At 46.3% G+C, this 22,343-nt stretch overlaps 1 pseudogene; it reads left to right on the top strand.

Annotated features, from left to right (window-relative positions):
• Nucleotides 1-8,495: 8,495 nt before the first annotated feature.
• On the top strand, nucleotides 8,496-21,304 carry LOC109870217 (probable G-protein coupled receptor 142; annotated as a pseudogene).
• Nucleotides 21,305-22,343: the final 1,039 nt, after the last annotated feature.

Raw genomic sequence — 22,343 nt, 5'->3', positions numbered from 1 at the left:
CCATATGTTTGGGGAGTCTCCCACATGCCTTCTGGCAAACACCAAACATGTTTGCTTATTTTTTTCTTTAAACATTGGCTTTTTTTCTTCCATAAAGCCAAGCTCTGTGGAGTGTACGGCATCAAGTGGTCCTATGGACAGATACTCCAATCTCCGGTGTGGAGCTTTCAGCTCCATCAGGGTTATCTTTGGTCTCTTTGTTGAATCTCTGATGAATGCCATCCTTTCGTGGGCAGCCCTCTCTTGGCAGGTTTGTTGTGGTGACATATTCTTTCAATTTTTTAATAATTAATTTAATGGTGCTCCGTCGGATGTTCAAAGTTTGGGATATTTTTTTATGATCTGTACTTCTCCACAACTTTGTCCCTGATCTGTTTGGAGAGCTCCTTGGTCTTCATGGTGCCGCTTGCTTGGTGGTGCCCCTTGCTTAGTGGTGTTGCAGACTCTGGGGCCTTTCAGAACAGGTGTATATATTCTGAGATCATATGACAGATCATGTGACACTTAGATTGCACAGAGGTGGATTTTATTGTGACTTCTGAAGGTAATTGGTTGCACCAGATCTCATTTAGGGGCTTCACAGCAAAGGGGGGAATACATATGCACGCACCACTTTTCCGTTATTTTTAAGCACTTATAAGTACTCAGGGCACACCTCTGGAGCGAGCTAGAAATAGCCAGTGTCTCGCAATGCCAGGAGTTAATTTATTCCCACGGCTGCCTCTGTGCCAAGACTGGCAGAGCTGACTGCTGAAGAGAGAAGCGGACAGTGTTATAAAGGACTCGTTACAGCATATCTCACTAGTAGATTATGAGCCATTACAGTATATCCCACTAGTAGATTATGAGCCATTACAGTATATCCCACTAGTAGATTATGAGTCATTACAGCATATCCCATTAGTAGATTATGAGTCGTTACAGCATATCCCACTAGTAGATTATGAGCCATTACAGTATATCCCACTAGTAGATTATGAGTCATTACAACATATCTCACTAGTAGATTATGAGTCATTACAGCATATCTCACTAGTAGATTATGAGTCATTACAGCATATCCCACTAGTAGATTATGAGTCATTACAGCATATCCCACTAGTAGATTATGAGTCATTACAGCATATCTCACTAGTAGATTATGAGTCATTACAGCATATCCCACTAGTAGATTATGAGTCATTACAGCATATCTCACTAGTAGATTATGAGTCATTACAGTATATCTCACTCGTAGATTATGAGGGTTGGAGAAAAAATACGAAGAGGAATTACTGTTAAAAACAGAAGGATTTGTCCCAAATACGGCACCATCAGGCTTACAGGAACGATGATCCGCCTATTTTTTACACTTAATGTAATATAGTACTGCCAAAGACGAGTGAAATTATACCCGTCTCTAAAGCACATAATAAATGATCAAAATACAACATGTCTTGCATTCATTTTAAAGCATTTCTATCCAGGCAACCTGGCAGGATTGAATGAAGTCAAATTGAGAGTAATTTCTGGTGTAAAACACAATGATCTTTCCAATACTGCATCAACATTTTTGGAGACATCAAAATGCTGACTGCAGCTCTCTCTCCAGGGGGTGGTGCGGTCTACCCAACACATCACCGGCGGCATACTGCGTGTCCTTCAGGACCCGGAGTTACAGGAAGGATAAGAAGATCATCAAGGACCTCAGCCACCTGAGTCACGGCCTGTTCACCCTGTTACCATCCAGAAGGTGAGGTCAGTACAGGTGCATCAAAGCTGGGACCGAGAGACTGAAAAGCAGTTTCTAATCTCAAGGCCATCAGACTGTTAAATAGCCGTCACTAGCCGGCCTCTGCCCATTACCCTGCCCTGAACTTTAGTCACTAGCCGGCTACCACCCGGTTACTCAACCCTGCACCTTATAGGCTGCTGCCCTATGTACATAGACGTGGAATCACTAGTCACTTTAATAATGTTTACATACTGTTTTACTCATTTCATATGTATATACTGTATTCTAGTCAAGGCCTATCCTATCTATTACTGTACATATAATATCATATATATTCTACAGATATACTACATATACTATTAATAAACTGATAGAGACATACCCCAAGCGACTTACAGCTGTAATCGCAGCAAAAGGTGGCGCTACAAAGTATTAACTTAAGGGGGCTGAATAATTTTGCACGCCCAATTTTTCAGTTTTAGATTTGCTAAAAAAGTTTGAAATATCCAATAAATGTCGTTCCACTTCATGATTGTGTCCCACTTGTTGTTGATTCTTCACAAAAAAATACAGTTTTATATCTTTATGTTTGAAGCCTGAAATGTGGCAAAAGGTCGCAAAGTTCAAGGGGGCCGAATACTTTCGCAAGGCACTGTATATATACACACACACACACACACATAAACTCAGCAAAAAAAAGAAATGACCTCTCACTGTCAACTATGTTAATTTTCGCCAAACTTAACATGTGTAGATATTTGTATGAACATAACAAGACTCAACAACTGAGACATAAACTGAAAAAGTTCCACAGACATATGACTAACAGAAATGGAATACCGTGTCCCTAAACAAAGGGGGGGGGGGGTCAAAAGTAACAATCTGTATCTGGTGTGGCCACCAGCTGCATTAAGTACTGCATTTCATCTCCTCCTCATGGACAGCAACAGATTTGCCAGTTCTTGCTGTGAGATGTTACCCCACTCTTCCAACAAGGCACCTGCAAGTTCCCAGACATTTCTGATGGGATTTGTCCTAGCCCTCACCCTCTGATCCAACAGGTCCCAGACGTGCTCAATGGGATTGAGATCCGGTGTTTTCGCTGGCCTGGCCAAGAAATCACGCACAGAACGAGCAGTATGGCTGGTGGCATTGTCATGCTGGAGGGTCATGTCAGGATGAGCCTGTAGGAAGGGTACCACATGAGAGAGGAGGATGTCTTCCCTGTAACACACAGCGTTGAGATAGCCTGCAATGACATCAAGCTCTTTCCGATGATGCTGTGACACACCGTCCCAGACCATGACGGACCCTCCACCTCCAAATCGATCCCGCTCCAGAGTACAGACCTCAGTGTAACGCTCATTCCTTCGACGATAAACGTGAATCCGACCATCACCCCAGGTGAGGCAAAATCGCGACTCGTCAGTGAAGAGCACTTTTTGCCAGTCCTGTCTGGTCCAGCGATGGTGGGTTTGTGCCCATAGACGACGTTGTTGCCAGTGATGTCTGGTGAGGACCTGCCTTACAACAGGCCTACAAGCCCTCAGTCCAGCCTTTCTCAGCCTATTGCAGACAGTTTGAGCAAGGATGGAGGGATTGTGCATTTCTGGTGTAACTCGGGCAGTTGTTGTTGCCATCCTGTACCTGTCCTGCAGGTGTGATGTTCGCATGTAGCGATCCTGTGCAGGTGTTTTTACAAGTGGTCTGAAACTGCGAGGATGATCAGCTGTCTGTCCTGTCTCCCTGTAGCACTGTCTTAGGCGTCTCACAGTACGGACATTGCAATGTATTGCCCTGGCCACATCTGCAGTCCTCGTGCCTCCTTGCAGCATGCCTAAGGCACGTTCACACAGATGAGCAAGGACCCTGGGCATCTTTCTTTTGGTGTTTTCAGAGTCAGTAGAAAGGACTCTTTAGTGGCCTAAGTGTTCTTAACTGTGACCTTAATTGCCTACCGTCTGTGAGCTGTTTGTGTCTTAACGACCGTTCCACAGGTGCATGTTCATTAATTGTTTATGGTTCATTGAACATGCATGGGAAACAGTGTTTAAAATCTTTACAATGAAGATCTGTGAAGTTATTTGGATTTTTACAAATTATCTTTGACAGACAGGGTCCTGAAAAAGAGACGTTTATTTTTTAGCTGAGTTTATATATACAGTCGTGGCCAAAAGTTTTGAGAATGACACAAATATTAATTTCCACAAAGTTTGCTGCTTCAGTGTCTTTAGATATTTTTGTCAGATGTTACTATGGAAAACTGAAGTATAATTACAAGCATTTCATAAGTGTCAAAGGCTTTTATTGACAATTACATGAGGTTGATGCAAAGAGTCAATATTTGCAGTGTTGACCCTTCTTTTTCAAGACCTCTGCAATCCGCCCTGGCATGCTGTCAATTGACTTCTGGGCCACATCCTGACTGATGGCAGCCCATTCTTGCATAATCAATGCTTGGAGTTTGTCAGAATTTGTGGGTTTTTGTTTGTTCACAGGCCTCTTGAGGATTGACCACAAGTTCTCCATGGGATTAAGGTCTGGGGAGTTTCCTGGCCATGGACCCAAAATATCGATGTTTTGTTCCCCGAGCCACTTAGTTATCACTTTTGCCTTATGCCAAGATGCTCCGTCATGCTGGAAAAGGCATTGTTCATCACCAAACTGTTCCTTGGAGGATGTGTTGGTACCATTCTTTATTCATGGCTGTGTTCTTAGGCAAAATTGTGAGTGAGCCCACTACCTTGGCTGAGAAGCAACACCACACATGAATGGTCTCAGGATACTTTACTGTTGGTATGACACAGGACTGATGGTAGCGCTCACCTTGTCTTCTCCAGACAAGCTTTTTTCCCAATGCCCCAAACAATCGGAAAGGGGATTCATAAGAGAAAATTACTTTACCCCAGTCCTCAGCAGTGCAATCCCTGTACCTTTTGCAGAATATGAGTCTGTCCCTGATGTTTTTCCTGGAGAGAAGTGGCTCTTTGCTGCCCTTCTTGACACCAGAACATCCTCCAAAGGTCTTCGCCTCACTGTGCGTGCAGATGCACTCACACCTGCCTGCTGCCATTCCTGAGCAAGCTCTGTACTGGTGGTGCCCCGATCCCGCAGCTGAATCAACTTTAGGAGATGGTCCTGGCGCTTGCTGGACTTTCTTGGGCGCCCTGAAGCCTTCTTCACAACAATTGAACCGCTCTCCTTGAAGTTCTTGATGATCCAATAAATTGTTGATTTAGGTGCATTCTTACTTGCAGCAATATCCTTGCCTGTGAAACCCTTTTCGTGCAAAATAATGATGACGGCAGGTGTTTCCTTGCAGGTAACCATGGCTGACAGAGGAAGAACAATGATTCCAAGCACCACCCTCCTTTTGAAGCTTCCAGTCTGTTTTTCGAACTCAATCAGCATGACAGAGTGATCGCCAGCCCTGTCCTTGTTAAAACTCACACCTGTGTTAATGAGAGAATGACTGACATGATGTCAGCTGGTCCTTTTGTAGCAGGGCTGAAATGAGGTGGAATTTTGGCTGGGGGGGGGGGATTCAGTTCATTTGCATGGCAAAGAGGGACTTTGCAATTAATTGCAATTCATCTGATCACTCTTCATAGCATCATGGAGTATATGCAAATTATCATCATACAAACTGAGGCAGCAGACTTTGTGAAAATTAATATTTGTGTCATTCTCAAAACCTTTGGCCATGACTGTATATGACTGTATACACACACACACACACACACACACACACACACACACACACACACACACACACACACACACACACACACACACACACATCTGCTAAATATGCGACCAATAACTTCGGATTAGTCTTTTTATCCTTCATTAAAATAGCTAAGTACGCATCTCTGATCTGCAAAACCACTGACGACATACTGTACTGAAATAGACTCAGTAGCCAGTTTATTAGGTACACCACCCCGTTCATGAAAAGGTTTGCTCCTACAGGCAGTGATTCACGTGGTCGTGGCTTGCTATATGAAGCAGGTAGACGGGCATCGATGCATTCAGTTACTGTTCCATTGAAGTTAGAATCAACAAAACGAGTGACCTAAGAGACTTTGAGCGTGGTTTGAGCGTTCCAGTATCTCAGAAACGGCCAGTATCCTGGGCTTTTTACGCATGGCAGTGTCCAGGGTTTACTGAGAATGGTGCGACAAACAAAAATCAGCCAGACAGCGGCAGTCCTGTGGGCGATAAAAGCTCATTGATATTAGAGGTCAAAGGAGAAGGGCTAACAGGCCCCAAACGTGCCAATAACAGCGCAGCACAACAGTGGTGTGCAGAGCGACAACTCAGAATGCATTCATCAGTCCTCGTCAAGCTATTGCAGCAGACAACCACACCGAGTTCCACTCCTATCAGCTAAAAACAAGAAGAAGCAGCTCCAGTGGGCACGCGACCCCCAACACTGGACAACTGAGGTGTGGAAAAACATTGCCTGGTCCGACAAATCCCGGTCCCTGTTGCGTCATCCTGATTGCAGAGTCAGGATTTGGCGCAATTCCGCATCCTGCCTGGTGTCATCTGTACAGGCTGGTGGCGATGGTGTAATGGTGTGAGGAATGTTTTGAACAATTGAACAACGTTAAACATTGTTGCTGACCAGGTGCATCCCTTCTTGGCTACAGGGGGATCCGACCTGGTACTAGATGGGTGTACCTAATAAACTGTATAGTGTATAACTCCTATACCATTTGACCCAGAGCAGAGAGAGGTGCGAGAGAGAGAGAGAGAGAGGGAGAGAGAGAGAGAGAGAGAGAGAGAGGGAGAGAGAGAGAGAGAGAGAGAGAGAGAGAGAGAGAGAGAGAGAGAGAGAGAGAGAGAGAGAGAGAGAGAGAGAGAGATGCGAGAGAGAGAGAGAGAGAGAGAGAGAGAGAGAGATGTATGTTTCCCATGCCAATAAAGCCCTTGAATTGAATTGAAATTTAATTGAATTGAGAGAGAGTCATGCTCAACATGAGGTCCTGATATATTTAATTTTTTTTGGTTTTTAGAATGAGATAAACACTCTAATTGAAAAAGAATTCCAGACAAGAAGTGATGAACAACAACTCTATTCATTCAGAATAGAAAAAAAGTAACTTTGCGCCTCAAGTTAAGAAGTTTTGACTCTAGCTAGCTAGCTACACAGCAAAGAACTAGCCAGCAGACTAACAAGCTAGCCAGAAGAAACGAGCTAGAACAAACCTAGCAAGGAGAGTTAATACAACTACATCAAACGACCAAACTGAGTGAGTAAACCAAAAAGAGCACGGACTAACATTAAACATATCTTCTGTTTTTTTTTGTGTAAAGATTTGTCACTCTTTTTGCTGGTTATTGAACTAAATTAGCTAGCTAACAACAGCAGTAGACAAACAAATTGGTTGCCATGGCAATGGGGCAGCAGAATAGAGCAGCAGCGGCAGCAGCAGAGCCCACAGGCACCATGTCCCCACTCCCCCTCAGTGCTGAATCCATTCTCTACCCTCCAGTGGCCAAAAATGACTTTTAAGCTTTTAAACAGAAACTACTAAAGGGGAGGCCAGAAACCCTTTTTGCAGACCTCTACAAAAACGGTGACGTGAGGAGTCTCATCTTCCTCACTGACCAGCCAAATGCAGCACTGTGCTCTCACTACCCATCCATAAAGAAATAGGGAATCTGTAATGGGTGGAAGCTGAAAATCAAAGAGACAGACGACCCTGACAGCACCATGATAACAATCAACCTCTACAAGACTGGGACTGTCATGGTGCAAGGTAACATTAGGCTGTTTGAAACAGACTTTCAGACCATTAAGGAGAGAGCAGAGAGAGAGAAGGACACCACCAGTGACATGCCCTCCCACAAGACAAACTCCACCAGCACCACCCTCACCCCTACTATCCCCATCCAAAAAGGCACATCCAGCACCTCTCTTCCCATCATAGTGGAGGACACGCCCCAGTGCAGAGCAGGCTCAGGCCCTCCTCACCACCATGGCTGCCATGAGGGATGAGTTCACCAAACTGGAGGGGGAGGTGGTCCTGCTGAGGGAGAGTGTGAGCAAACAGCAACCAGACAACCACACCTTACAGGAGCTCCTAACCAAGGTGAGGACAGAGCAGGACAGCAGCCTTGCAATACAGCTGAAAAGAGGTTCAGCAAGAGAGAGACGGACTCGAGAGAGAGAGCTGGCTGATCTAACAAAGGAGGTGAGAGACCTCCAAAAAGACAGGCAGAAGAGTAATAACGATCTGACCACACTAAGAGAGGACAGGCTGCAGGAGAGAAAGAGAACAGAGGACAGGCTGCAGGAGCAGCTAGATCACCACTCTATGACCTTCCCTCACACAGCAAAGGAGCCCACCTCAACCAGCCAGACCTCCCCAGCCCTGTCCTCAACCAGCCAGGCTTCCCCAGTCCTGTCCTCAACAGCCAGGCTTCCCCAGCCCTGTCCTCAACCAGCCAGGCTTCCCCAGTCCTGTCCTCAACCAGCCAGGCTTCCCCAGTCCTGTCCTCAACCAGCCAGGCTTCCCCAGTCCTGTCCTCAACCAGCCAGGCCTCCCCAGTCCTGTCCTCAACCAGCCAGGCTTCCCCAGTCCTGTCCTCAACCAGCCAGGCTTCCCCAGCCCTGTCCTCAACCAGCCAGGCCTCCCCAGTCCTGTCCTCAACCAGCCAGGCCTCCCCAGTCCTGTCCTCAACCAGCCAGGCCTCCCCAGCCCTGTCCTCAACCAGCCAGGCCTCCCCAGCCCTGTCCTCAACCAGCCAGGCCTCCCCAGCCCAGAGTGACATGGAGCTGCTTGAGGCCCATCTCGGGTCGCCAAGCCACATAATCATACATACCGGAAGCAACGACCTGCGTGCTCAGCAGGAGAGGGTGGCGACTTCACTACGGGGAGTGATCGAGAAGGCCTCCGCAATCTTCCCCAACTCAAGAATCATGGTGTCAACCCTTCTACAGAGGAAGGACTTCCACCCTGCCACAATCCAAAGAATAAACACCAGCCCCCCTGTGACCCAATGTACACCTGGCCCACCATCCCACCCTCGATCTGGACTGTCTCTATGACCATGTTCACCTGTACAGGGAGACAACACCCCGGACCGAGACAACACCCCGGACCAGCACCCTGGACCCCCCGGCCACGACCACAGCACCACCAACCTCAATGCCCACCACAGCCAGCCAGCACAGCACAGACCACCCCAGCCCAGCTTCAGAGCCACGCAGACGAGGCCTCCCACCCCTCCGCCCCCCACTGCAGACCCCACTTGGAGGAGCCACAGCCCAGCAGGCAGAGCTAAGCACAGGCTGTGAGAGGAGCAACTAGCCCAGCCCCCACCAACCAAATTAGTGACATTAAACAAATGCTGAGTCTACTATGCTCACATGTGATAGGCCGAGGGTCATGGATGCTCACATGTGATAGGCCGAGGGTCATGGATGCTCACATGTGATAGGCCGGGGGTCATGGTAAGATGAACACAAGAACTCCATCATCCTCACACTACATCCACCCAAGTGGCATGACACAAATGATATCTTAAATGATAAACAAATCACATTTGAGAGGTAAAGAAAAAAAGTTATGAAATCTTTTAACGTTGCATGTTGGAATTTACAAGGTTTGAAGTCCTCTGCTTTTGGGCTACAGAGCAGAAACCCAGACTTCCTGAAAGTCATTTATGATATTGATATTGTAGTACTACAGGAAACATGGTCCAGAGGTGATGTTTCCACTGGCTGTCCACTAGGTTATAGGGAGATCATCTTACCATCCACTAAATGAAAATGAATCACACAGGGCAGAGACTCAGGGGGAATGCTAATATGGTATAAATCTGAACTAATTAATTAAAATGAATTGATCAAAACAGGGGAATTCTTTATCTGGTTAAAAATCAACAAGGAGGCCATCTTGACAGATAAAAACGTCTTCCTCTGTGCCACATACATTCCCCCCACAGAGTCACCCTACTTCAGTGAAAAGAGTTTCTCCATTCTAGATGGGGAAATGAGTCACTTTCAGGCCCAAGGCAACGTACTGGTCTGTGGAGACCTGAATGCTAGACCAGACACTATAAACAGTCATGGGGATAAACACTTACCAGGAAGCAACAACCTTTCCCTCCCCATATACCCCCACAGAAACAACTATGAGAAAGTGAAAAACAAAAATGGAGTACAGCTCAAATCAAATCAAATCAAATTTTATTTGTCACATACACATGGTTAGCAGATGTTAATGCGAGTGTAGCGAAATGCTTGTGCTTCTAGTTCCGACAATGCAGTAATAACGAACAAGTAATCTAACTAACAATTCCAAAAAAACTACTGTCTTATACACAGTGTAAGGGGATAAGGAATATGTACATAAGGATATATGAATGAGTGATGGTACAAAGCAGCATAGGCAAGATACAGTAGATGATATCGAGTACAGTGTAACATATGAGATGAGTATGTAAACAAAGTGGCATAGTTAAAGTGGCTAGTGATACATGTATTACATAAGGATGCAGTCGATGATATAGAGTACAGTATATACATATGCATATGAGATGAATAATGTAGGGTAAGTAACATTATATAAGGTAGCATTGTTTAAAGTGGCTAGTGATATATTTACATAATTTCCCATCAATTCCCATTATTAAAGTGGCTGGAGTTGAGTCAGTGTCATTGACAGTGTGTTGGCAGCAGCCACTCAATGTTAGTGGTGGCTGTTTAACAGTCTGATGGCCTTGAGATAGAAGCTGTTTTTCAGTCTCTCGGTCCCAGCTTTGATGCACCTGTACTGACCTCGCCTTCTGGATGACAGCGGGGTGAACAGGCAGTGGCTCGGGTGGTTGATGTCCTTGATGATCTTTATGGCCTTCCTGTAGCATCGGGTGGTGTAGGTGTCCTGGAGGGCAGGTAGTTTGCCCCCGGTGATGCGTTGTGCAGACCTCACTACCCTCTGGATAGCCTTACGGTTGAGGGCGGTGCAGTTGCCATACCAGGCGCTGATACACCCCGCCAGGATGCTCTCGATTGTGCATCTGTAGAAGTTTGTGAGTGCTTTTGGTGACAAGCCGAATTTCTTCAGCCTCCTGAGGTTGAAGAGGCGCTGCTGCGCCTTCTTCACGATGCTGTCTGTGTGGGTGGACCAATTCAGTTGGTCTGTGATGTGTACGCTGAGGAACTTAAAACTTACTACCCTCTCCATTACTGTTCCATCAATGTGGATAGGGGGGTGTTCCCTCTGCTGTTTCCTGAAGTCCACAATCATCTCCTTAGTTTTGTTGACGTTGAGTGTGAGGTTATTTTCCTGACACCACACTCCGAGGGCCCTCACCTCCTCCCTGTAGGCCGTCTCGTCGTTGTTGGTAATCAAGCCTACCACTGTTGTGTCGTCCGCAAACTTGATGATTGAGTTGGAGGCGTGCGTGGCCACGCAGTCGTGGGTAAACAGGGAGTACAGGAGAGGGCTCAGAACGCACCCTTGTGGGGCCCCAGTGTTGAGGATCAGAGCTCGTGAAGCTCTGTCGAACACTGGGTCTGTACATAGTCAATGGTAGGCTGAGAGAGGACTCTTTTGGTAGGTACACCTACAGCTCTGTCGAACACTGGGTCTGTACATAGTCAACGGCAGGCTGAGAGGGGACTCTTTTGGTAGGTACACCTACAGCTCATCCCTTGGCAGCAGCACCTTGGCAGCAGCACTGTAGACTACTTCCTCACCGACCAAAACCCAGAGTCTCTCAGAGCCTATTTGGCTGTTTGGAACATAAACTTTATATTTGACAAATTAATTTAAAGAAGCATAAGAGCAAACCAGAAATAACAGATAATGAAAAATGGTTTGATAATGATTGCAAAAATCTAAGAAAGTCATTGAGAAATATATCTAATCAAAAACACAGAGAACCAGACAACAAAAATATAGGCCTTCTATATGGGGAAACACTGAAGGAATACAAACACACCCTAAGAACAAAACAGGAATAGCACATTAGAAATCAGCTGGATGGAATTGAGGAATCCATAGAATCAAACCACTTCTGGGAGAATTGGAATAAATTAAACAAACCTCATCAGGAGGAACTGGCTATCCAATATGTGGAGAAATCACTTTGCAAACCTCTACAGCAATATAACAAAGAGCCCAGAATAAAAAGATATACAAGAAAAATTACAAATCCTTGAATCAGCAGGCAAAGACTATCAGAATCCTGTGGATACCCCAGAAGAAGAACTATTGGAAAAACTACGCACTCTCCAACCCAAAAAGGCCTGTGGTGCTGATGGTATTTTAAATGAAATGATCAAATATACAGACCACAAATTCAAACTCTTCAACATTATCCTCACTGCAGGTATTTCCCCGATATTTGGAACCAGGGATTGATCACACCAATCTATAAAAATGGAGACAAATTTGACCCAAATAATTACAGAAGACTTTGCATTAACAGCAACTTGGGGAAAATTCTCTGCGGTATTATAAATAGCAGACTACATCATTTCCTTCATGAACACATTGTCTTGAGCAGAAGCCAGATTGGATTTCTAAAAAATGATCGTACAACATACCACATTTACACCCTCCACACTCTAATTGAAGAACATGTAAACCAAAACAAAGGCAAAATCTACTCGTGTTTTGTAGATTTCAAGAAAGCATTTGATTCAATTTGGCACAAATGTCTTTTTTATAAACTAATAGAAAGTGGTATTGGAGGGAAAACACATGATTTTATTAAATCAATGTACACTAAAAACAAATGTGCGGTTCAAATTGGCAACAAGAAAACAGACTTCTTCTCTCAGGGATGGGGAGTGAAACAGGGCTGCCCAATAAGTCCAACACTATTTAACATCTACATTAATGAATTGGCAAAAACATTAGAAGAATCGGCAGCACCTGGTATCACCCTACACAACACTGAAATCAAGTGTCTGCTGTACGCAGATGACCTGGTGCTGCTGTCTCCCACTAAGGAGGGTCTGCTGTAGACAGATGACCTGGTGCTGCTGTCTCCCACTAAGGAGGGTCTGCTGTAGACAGATGACCTGGTGCTGCTGTCTCCCACGAAGGAGGGTCTGCTGTATGCAAATGACCTGGTGCTGCTGTCTCCCACTAAGGAGGGTCTGCTGTAGACAGATGACCTGGTGCTGCTGTCTCCCACTAAGGAGGGTCTGCTGTAGACAGATGACCTGGTGCTGCTGTCTCCCACTAAGGAGGGTCTGCTGTATGCAGATGACCTGGTGCTGCTGTCTCCCACTAAGGAGGGTCTGCTGTAGACAGATGACCTGGTGCTGCTGTCTCCCACTAAGGAGGGTCTGCTGTAGACAGATGACCTGGTGCTGCGGTCTCCCACTAAAGAGGGTTACAGCAGCACCTAGATCATCTTCACAGGTTCTGTCAGACCTGGGCTCTGACCGTTAACCACAGGTTCTGTCAGACCTGGGCTCTGACCGTTAACCACAGGTTCTGTCAGACCTGGGCTCTGACCGTTAACCACAGGTTCTGTCAGACCTGGGCTCTGACCGTTAACCATAGGTTCTGTCAGACCTGGGCTCTGACCGTTAACCTAAAAATTAGCCCTTTCCAAAAAAGGTCCGGAAATAAGGATGACAAATATAAATTCTATTTGGACACAGTTCTATTAGAACACACCAAAAACGACACATATCTAGGACTAAATATCAACAACACAGGCAGCTTTCACATGGTTGTGAATGAGCTCAGAGACAAAGCAAGAAGAGCATTCTATGCCATTAAAAGGAACAGCAAAATCCAAATTCCAATTAGAATCTGGCTCAAAATGTTTCAATCAGTTCTAGAACCAATTGATCTATATGGCAGTGAAGTATGGGGTCCAGTCTCTAATAATGAATTCACCAAATGGGACAAACATCCATTTGAAATACTGCTTGAAGAGATTTGCAAGACTGTATTGCAAGTGCAAAGAACAACTCAAAACAACGCATGTAGAGCAGAATTGGGCCAAAACCCCCTTCTCATTCAAATAGAAAAAAGAGGCATCAAATTTTACAACCATCTAAAAACAAGTGACCCCAAAACATTCCATCACACAGCTCTACAATGTCAAGAGATGAAACAAGAGAAGAGTCCCCTCAGCCAGCTGGTTCTGAGGCTCAGTTCACCAACCCAAACCAACCCCATAGAGCCTCAGGACAACACTCAGAAAATATGGCCCAACCAAATCATCACAAAACAAAAAGAAAAATATATCCCCTATTGGAAAGACACCACAAAAAATCTAAGTAAACTTCAATGCTATTTGGCTCTGAACAGACAGTACTTGGTCGCAGACTATCTGACCACTGTGACTGATAGAAAACTGGGGAAAACATTGACTAGGTACAGACCCAGTGAGCACAGTCTGGCTATAGAGACCGGTCGTCACAGACAAACCTGGCTGCCCAGAGAGGACAGTCTGGCTATAGAGACAGGTCGTCACAGACAAACATGGCTAACCAGAGAGGACAGGCTGTGCTCACTCTGCTCCAGGGGAGAGGTAGAGACAGAGCTGCATTTCCTATTACACTGTGACAAATACTCAGACCTAAGAGAATATTTATTTCCCAAAATTATAATTCAATACAAAAAATTTGAAACTATAAAGGATGAAGAAAAAATCTAATATTTATTGTGTGAAAAGCCAAAATGTGCAGTTTTGGCAGCCAAATATGTGTCCTCCTGCCACAACCTGAGGGACAGCCAGTGAAAAGTGCAAAGTAATGTCAATAATATTTCCCATCTTGTTTTGTTTTGTCTTTCATACCATGTCATGTGTCTTTTCAGTCATGTTGATACTGGTCTACTACCATGTCATGTGTCTTCTCAGTCATGTTGACACTGGTCTACTACCAGGTCATGTGTCTTCTCAGTCATGTTGACACTGGTCTACTACCAGGTCATGTGTCTTCTCAGTCATGTTGACACTGGTCTACTACCAGGTCATGTGTCTTCTCAGTCATGTTGATACTGGTCTACTACCAGGTCATGTGTCTTCTCAGTCATGTTGATACTGGTCTACTACCAGGTCATGTGTCTTCTCAGTCATGTTGACACTGGTCTACTACCAGGTCATGTGTCTTCTCAGTCATGTTGATACTGGTCTACTACCAGGTCATGTGTCTTCTCAGTCATGTTGACACTGGGCTACTACCAGGTCATGTGTCTTCTCAGTCATGTTGACACTGGTCTACTACCAGGTCATGTGTCTTCTCAGTCATGTTGACACTGGGCTACTACCAGGTCATGTGTCTTCTCAGTCATGTTGACACTGGTCTACTACCAGGTCATGTGTCTTCTCAGTCATGTTGACACTGGTCTACTACCAGGTCATGTGTCTTCTCAGTCATGTTGACACTGGTCTACTACCAGGTCATGTGTCTTCTCAGTCATGTTGACACTGGTCTACTACCAGGTCATGTGTCTTCTCAGTCATGTTGACACTGGTCTACTACCAGGTCATGTGTCTTCTCAGTCATGTTGACACTGGTCTACTACCAGGTCATGTGTCTTCTCAGTCATGTTGATACTGGTCTACTACCAGGTCATGTGTCTTCTCAGTCATGTTGACACTGGTCTACTACCAGGTCATGTGTCTTCTCAGTCATGTTGACACTGGTCTACTACCAGGTCATGTGTCTTCTCAGTCATGTTGACACTGGTCTACTACCAGGTCATGTGTCTTCTCAGTCATGTTGACACTGGTCTACTACCAGGTCATGTGTCTTCTCAGTCATGTTGACACTGGTCTACTACCAGGTCATGTGTCTTCTCAGTCATGTTGACACTGGTCTACTACCAGGTCATGTGTCTTCTCAGTCATGTTGACACTGGTCTACTACCAGGTCATGTGTCTTCTCAGTCATGTTGACACTGGTCTACTACCAGGTCATGTGTCTTCTCAGTCATGTTGACACTGGTCTACTACCAGGTCATGTGTCTTCTCAGTCATGTTGACACTGGTCTACTACCACTGCTTTAATGTATTGTTGTTCTCATTAATATTGTTGTTGTTAATGGTAATCCCATGTCCACTACTACTATTATTATTGCTGTTGGTCCCACCATTTATATATAAATATATATATATATTTCTTTATATATATATATATATAAATATTTATTTTAGATTTTTCTACATGAATACTTTGACAATGTGAGTATTGATGAACTTGCCATGTCAATAAAGTCAATTGAATTGAATTGAGAGGTGCGGGTGAGAGAGAGCAAGAGAGAGAGAGCGAGAGAGAGAGAGAGAGAGAGAGAGAGAGAGAGAGAGAGAGATAGCGAAAGAGAGGTATGAGAGAGAGAGACAGAGAGAGAGGTGCCTGAGAGAGAGAGAGCGAGACAGAGAGACAGAGAGAGAGAGAGAGAGAGAGAGAGAGAGAGAGAGAGAGAGAGAGAGAGAGAGAAAAAGAGGTGCGAGAGAGTCTGGAAAACATCCTAAGTCCCTCTTCACTTTGCCATTTACCTGATCATCACCATCACTCCCCCACCAACCAACACATGACCAATTATGGCTAATGTATAGCCTACACATCCAGCTAATGTGGAATCATAATAAATGCAATACAAATAACAGATTAAGCATGCTTTATTAACACTCATATGAATCTCATCTAACATTATGAAGCCAGACAGGAGTAAGAGCACTTATATGGAGAACAACACTTCCCCCAGTGAAACACATTGAGGTCATGAAGGATAAAGCCAGACATGGAGCCATTAGGATCCTGTGGTTCAATGTAGAGAAGTAATGTAGCAGCCATCTGGCTGTGGTTCAATGTGGATTAGTAATGTAGCAGCCATCTGGCTGTGGTTCAATGTGGAGTAGTAATGTAGCAGCCATCTGGCTGTGGTTCAATGTGGAGTAGTAATGTAGCAGCCCTCTGGCTGTGGTTCAATGTAGAGAAGTAATGTAGGAGCCTTCTGGCTGTGGTTCAATGTGGATTAGTACTGTAGCAGCCATCTGGCTGTAGTTCAATGTGGGGTAGTAATGTAGCAGCCATCTGGCTGTGGTTCAATGTGGAGTAGTAATGTAGCAGCCATCTGGCTGTGGTTCAATGTGGAGTAGTAATGTAGCTGTCCCCTGGCTGTGGTTCAATGTGGAGTAGTAATGTAGCAGCCATCTGGCTGTGGTTCAATGTGGAGTAGTAATGTAGCAGCCATCTGGCTGTAGTTCAATGTGGAGTAGTAATGTAGCAGCCATCTGGCTGTAGTTCAATGTGGAGTAGTAATGTAGCTGCCATCTGGCTGTGGTTCAATGTGGAGTAGTAATGTAGCAGCCATCTGGCTGTGGTTCAATGTGGAGTAGTAATGTAGCAGCCATCTGGCTGTGGTTCAATGTGGAGTAGTAATGTAGCAGCCATCTGGCTGTAGTTCAATGTGGAGTAGTAATGTAGCAGCCATCTGGCTGTGGTTCAATGTGGAGTAGTAATGTAGCAGCCATCTGGCTGTAGTTCAATGTGGGGTAGTAATGTAGCAGCCATCTGGCTGTGGTTCAATGTGGAGTAGTAATGTAGCAGCCATCTGGCTGTGGTTCAATGTGGAGTAGTAATGTAGCAGCCATCTGGCTGTGGTTCAATGTGGAGTAGTAATGTAGCAGCCATCTGGCTGTGGTTCAATGTGGAGTAGTAATGTAGCAGCCATCTGGCTGTGGTTCAATGTGGAGTAGTAATGTAGCTGTCCCCTGGCTGTGGTTCAATGTAGAGTAGTAATGTAGCAGCCATCTGGCTGTGGTTCAATGTGGAGTAGTAATGTAGCAGCCATCTGGCTGTGGTTCAATGTGGAGTAGTAATGTAGCAGCCATCTGGCTGTGGTTCAATGTGGAGTAGTAATGTAGCAGCCATCTGGCTGTGGTTCAATGTGGAGTAGTAATGTAGCTGTCCCCTGGCTGTGGTTCAATGTAGAGTAGTAATGTAGCAGCCATCTGGCTGTGGTTCAATGTAGAGTAGTAATGTAGCTGTCCCCTGGCTGTGGTTCAATGTGGGGTAGTAATGTAGCAGGACTTTCATTCCATAGCAGCAGTTTGACAGTTCCTAGCATACAGTTTAATTTGCACTTTTTAATATTTTGATCATTCTATCTTTAAAATTGTAAGTGAAATAATAAAAAATGGATTTGTGCTCAAACTACAGTAGAGGTGCTAGCTATACAATGGCTTAACAGTCTCTGCTTACTATACTGTTCACTGACTCACCGATAAAACTAGTGACGTTTCAGTCAAATCAGATATATTTTTTCAGTAGTCTGACCATGGTCCTCCTCTCTCAAAATAGTTATCTCCCGTTCAGGAGAAGCACCAAGGTCTTGTTTGACTGGCCCAATATCACAGAGACCAACCCTTCAGAGCAAGGCCTGAAACCAGGAGGTAAAGTGTCGCAGAGGTCTAGATGTCCCTGTCATTTACTGCAACACCCTCCTCAGTGTGGAGCGCACGCACGCACGCACGCACGCACGCACACACACACACACACACACACACACACACACACACACACACACACACACACACACACACACACACACACACACACACACACAGACAGTTAAATAGTCACCACTAGCCGGCCTCCGCCCAGTACCCTGCCCTGAACTTTAGTCACTAGCCGGCTACCACCCGGTTACTCAACCCTGCACCGTATAGGCTGCTGCCCTATGTACATAGACGTGGAATCACTAGTGACTTTAATAATGGAACACTAGTCACTTTAATAATGTTTACACACTGTTTTACTCATTTCATATGTATATACTGTATTCTAGTCAAGGCCTATCCTATCTATTACTGTACATATAATATCATATATATTCTACAGATATACTACATATACTATTAATATACTGTCAATAATGTCTATACATCCCATCACCCTATATACTGTATATATATATATATATATATACACACACACACACACACACACACACACACACACACACACACACACACAGACACACACACACACACACACACACACACACACACACACACACACACACACACACACACACACACAGACAGACACACGCACGCACACACACACACACACACACACACACACACACACACACACACACACACACACACACACACACACACACACACACACACACACACACACACACACACACACACACACACACACACACACACACACACACACAGACAGACACACACACACACACACACACACACACACACACACACACACACACAGCCCCAGTCCACCAATATTATGTTGTCATTGCGGCAGGGTAGCCTAGTAGTTAGAGCATTGGACTAGTAACCGTAAGGTTGCCAGATCAAATCCCAGAGCTGACAAGGTAAAAATCTGTTGTTCTGCCCCCAAGGCAGTTAACCCACTGTTCCTAGGCCGTCATTGTAAATAAGAATTTGTTCTTAACTGACTAGTTAAATAAAGATAAATGAATACATAAAAAAATGTTGTCATGGGTGATCACTATCCGGCAGGATATTTTATATTTCCCCTTTATTTAACCAGGTAGGCTAGTAGAGAACACCTTTATTTAACCAGGTAGGCCAGTTGAGAACACCTTTATTTAACCAGGTAGGCTAGTTGAGAACACCTTTATTTAACCAGGTAGGCTAGTAGAGAACACCTTTATTTAACCAGGTAGGCTAGTTGAGAACACCTTTATTTAACCAGGTAGGCTAGTTGAGAACACCTTTATTTAACCAGGTAGGCCAGTTGAGAACAAGTTATCATTTACAACTGTGACCTGACCAAGATAAAGCAAAGCAGTGCGACAAAAACACCAACACAGATTTACACATAAACAAACGTACAGTCAATAACACAATAGAAAAATAAATGTACAGTGTGTGCAAATGTAGAAGAGTAGGGAGGTAAGGCAATAAATAGGCCATAGAGGCAAAATAATTACAATTTATCATTAACACTGGAGTGATAGATGTGCAGATGATGATGTACAAGTAGAGATACTGGGGTGCAAAGGAGCAACATAAATAACAATATGGGGATGAGGTAGTTGGGTGTGCTATTTACAGATTGGGGGGGGGGGGGGGGTGGAGGGGAGAGCTGCGTCGCTCACTCAATCCTCCAGATGACCTTTTGGAATTAACCAAGGACACACACACACACACCAAGACACACACACACACCCCAAGACACACACATCAACACCAAGACACACACACCCACCCCAAGAGCACAGTGTACTAATTTCCCCCAGTACGCATTGAGAGGTCTGTGTTGAGGTCGAAGGTCTGAGACTAACTGTGGTCACACATGTGCTCCAATTGACTTTAGTGGGAATATCGTGTTGTTGACAAGGCTGTGACAGTGATATTATCCATTGGAATATACATGAGCTCTTTATATTGAAGGAAATACACATCAATGTAGCTCCTGTATTTCACACACACACACACACATACTGTGTGTGTGTGTGAACAAATATCTCCCCCCTCCACAGAATATCTACCGTAACACAGCCACAGGCCAAGTATAATGGACTTCAAATGGTGTTTGAGTAAATGTTCTCTCTCTCTCTCTCTCTCTCTCTCTCTCTCTCTCTCTCTCTCTCTCTCTTTCCCCTCTCCCACTTCCCCCTCTTTTTCTCTACCCTCTCTCTTCACCCCCCCCCCCTCTCAGTTAACATCCTGACTTCGGTGGCTGTGGTGTACCTGCTGGCTCTAACCGGCTCTGATATCCTCTCCCAGCGCTGCATCATCTCGGTGGGCTTCCTGCTGCAAACAGCCATGTTCCACAGGGAGGTAGGCAGCCCAGTGGTTGAAGAATGGACAATAAAGTATTGTACTGATTTTCTAGGTCCCCACCCTCCTGCTGCACTAGGTCAGAGTGGCGGAGTTCACTGACAGCCATACCTCCATCTGGGCCACCGTACCTCTTACCATGGACCGCTAAGTGGCGCTCTCCTCCACCGCTAGATTAGCTGCCCGGCGCTGCGGTGTGGTGGATCGCCATCGTCTTATTCCTGGCGCTGTTGTCGGGCGTGTCGTTCTTCTGGTGGTCTGACATGTTACCGCCCACCTCCCTTGACCCCGCCCTCAAATGGACACATGTGACTATAATATACTTCCTGCCGTGTAGCATCTTCCTGGTTCTGAACTTGCTGATCCTCCGCCGGCTGGGAGCGCGGCAGAGACAGGCCCCGTGCCAGGAGGAGTGTGGTGGCTGTGGGCCTCAGTTGGCATGGCTATGGCGGCTGGGTAAGAGCCCTGCCATGCTGCTCGCCATCAACTCCATGTTCGCCATCCTCTGGGACCCCAGGACTCTAGTGGCCATCTATCATCTATACTGTACGTGTCCTCAGTCCACCAGGACAGACGGATCCACCGGGCCTACAACCTGGTAATATGCTGGCCATGTTCAACAATGTAGTCAACTTCTTTCTCTAAAGTGTTGTCAGTAAGCCACTCGGAGTGACCGTAAAGGGATGTTCTGCTGCTCAGGATGCACCCGCCAACGCCTCCACATCCTCGATGTCTAACGGGACAAACAAGTGCTGGCACCGAGACTCAACCAACCCCGCCCCCCTACCACTCCGCAAGGTGTGCCTCTGATCTTGGCCCTTGACTATGGGACGAGACCCCCTATTTGAGAACAACCCACTCGTCCACCCCATCCCTCTATCCCTCCATCCCTCCAACCCTCTTGTCCACCCCATCCCCCATCCCTCCATCCCCCCATTCCTCCTGTCCACCCCATCCCCCCATCCCCCATCCCTCCATCCCTCTCGTCCACCCCATCCCTCCAACCGCATCCCCCCATCCCCCATCCCCCCATCCCCCATCCCTCCATCCCTCCATCCCTCTCGTCCACCCCATCCCCCATCCCCCATCCCTCCAACCCTCTCGTCCACCCCATCCCCCATCCCCCATCCCTCCAACCCTCTCGTCCACCCCATCCCTCCATCCCTCTCGTCCACCCCATCCCCCATCCCTCCATCCCTCCAACCCACTCGTCCAACCCATCCCTCCAACCCTCTTGTCCACCACATCCCTCCATCCCTCTCGTCCACCCCATCCCCCATCCCTCCATCCCTCCAACCCACTCGTCCAACCCATCCCTCCAACCCTCTCGTCCACCCCATCCCCCCATCCCCCATCCCTCCATCCCTCCAACCCTCTTGTCCACCCCATCCCTCCATCCCCCATCCTCCATCCCTCCAACCCTCTCGTCCACCCCATCCCTCCATCCTCCATCCCTCTCGTCCACCCCATCCCTCCATCCCCCATCCTCCATCCCTCCAACCCTCTCGTCCACCCCATCCCTCCATCCCCCATCCTCCATCCCTCCAACCCTCTCATCCACCCCATCCCTCCATCCCCCATCCTCCATCCCTCCAACCCTCTCGTCCACCCCATCCCTCCATCCTCCATCCCTCTCGTCCACCCCATCCCTCCATCCCCCATCCTCCATCCCTCCAACCCTCTCGTCCACCCCATCCCTCCATCCCCCATCCTCCATCCCTCCAACCCTCTCGTCCACCCCATCCCTCCATCCCCCATCCTCCATCCCTCCAACCCTCTCGTCCACCCCATCCCTCCATCCTCCATCCCTCTCGTCCACCCCATCCCTCCATCCCCCATCCTCCATCCC

The sequence above is a fragment of the Oncorhynchus kisutch genome, linkage group LG25 (genome assembly GCF_002021735.2).
Source record: "Oncorhynchus kisutch isolate 150728-3 linkage group LG25, Okis_V2, whole genome shotgun sequence".
NCBI lineage: Eukaryota > Metazoa > Chordata > Actinopteri > Salmoniformes > Salmonidae > Oncorhynchus > Oncorhynchus kisutch.
The sequence above is the reverse complement of the archived record's forward strand: the minus strand, read 5'-3'. Positions and strand labels throughout refer to the sequence as shown.